Source organism: Amblyomma mixtum, chromosome 6 (genome assembly GCF_055824585.1).
Source record: "Amblyomma mixtum isolate Tamu chromosome 6, ASM5582458v1, whole genome shotgun sequence".
NCBI classification, from domain to species: Eukaryota; Metazoa; Arthropoda; class Arachnida; order Ixodida; family Ixodidae; genus Amblyomma; species Amblyomma mixtum.
The window spans coordinates 102,842,912-102,844,370 of record NC_143017.1 but is presented as its reverse complement, the minus strand read 5'-3'; the positions used below and the strand labels follow the sequence as shown (position 1 = coordinate 102,844,370).

Genomic DNA, 1,459 nt, shown 5'->3' with positions numbered 1-1,459 from the left:
TAACGAGCCCCTCATTCCCCTTCCCTTGTTTGCTTAATTGCTTAGCGAGGGCCTCGGTTCTGGCAGCCTTGACGCCATAGGAAGCATAAGAGGGTTCTCACACAGCTTCCACCCTCGACGTTCGATGACGTTCTAACTCACACCAGCGGTAACTCAGGACGTTCTACGTCCGTCGCTTAGGAACGTGGGTGGCGCTGATGAACACTGTCAAGGTTAGGTTTTTTGTAAGCATAAAAATCCCTGAAAGCAGAAGATTTGACAGCCGTCGCCGTAGCTCAGAGGTAGAGCACCGGACGCGTAATTCGGAGGTCGTGGGTTCGAATCCCACCGGCGGCATGTGGTTATTTTTTCTTCTGCTTTTCTAATCAATTATCTTTAAGCGATAACATATTCAGTAATATTCTAAATTGATGAACACCACAAAGTAAATAAAATAATAAAAAAATAAATCCCCTGTGTCCTTTGGTGGCTGTTGGCTTCACTCATAACATAAGGTACAGATTGTTAGCTGAATGATGCGTTGTAGCCCGAAAGTAAAGCAGGTTTAAACGAATTCACTATCGAGCTTATTTCTTAAAGCGAGAATGCAATAGCGGGTCAAATTATGGAAGGGAATTTGAAGTCGCCGAACAGTAAGACCAGAATAGTAGGCTAGAGGGTTATTAATCTGTATATAGAATTCTGGTGTCCTGGTCATCAGCGGTGGCATAGTAGTTAGAGCATCCGCCTCGCATTCCGGGTGTGCAAGGTTCGATACCTAGCGACGCCGTGAACCGGAATGTTTTCGAACGGGTATAAGATTTCGAATGGGTTGGAGCTCGGCTCTTCTGAGGAGAAATATTTGGAAATGGCCTTATCCACCAGAACCGACACACATGATGTCAAAGATTTACACCACATTCCTTCGCGTAGACCTATGGGGTGACGAGGTGGTAACTTGTTGATGCACTCGCGGCTGTGTTCTACTGTGCCACTCTCTTGATGCTATCAATTGCATTGTCATATACTTAACATTGTTTACCATCAGCATCTTTCACGTGAAATTATAAACTGCGTATTGTGTAAAAGTTTTATCCATGTGGAAAAGTTTTAGTGCGTGAGAAATTAAGCCTGCACTCATCTATTTCGCTGTTGTCTGTCTTAAACCTCTAGCAGGCTGCCCACCTGAGGAAGTGGACCGATGGCAACATGCCCACTGGATTTTATGCAACCTGCCGGCAGGCTTAGTGGCCAACTATGCAAAGGACGTTAGCACATAAGCCCACGCTCAGCTGTTTCGGCTACACTCTTCTGAAGCCTTCTTGACCTTTTCGAACCATAGGTGGCAGGTGGAGCACCTAGGTCCCGTGACCTTGTGACACCATTTCAACCTGCCCACCGGATTGGGAACGAACTGCCACCCGTCAAAAGTGGCAGTTCAATTAATGATTTGTAGCGAGAATTTGCTCGGCACGAGCAA

At 46.1% G+C, this 1,459-nt stretch overlaps 1 non-coding gene across 1 annotated transcript; it reads left to right on the top strand.

The window, feature by feature from the left end:
• The first annotated feature begins 264 nt into the window (after window positions 1-264).
• On the top strand, window positions 265-336 carry TRNAT-CGU (transfer RNA threonine (anticodon CGU)). Its single transcript has one exon. It is a non-coding gene; the product is annotated as a tRNA-Thr (tRNA).
• The last annotated feature ends 1,123 nt before the right edge of the window (window positions 337-1,459 follow it).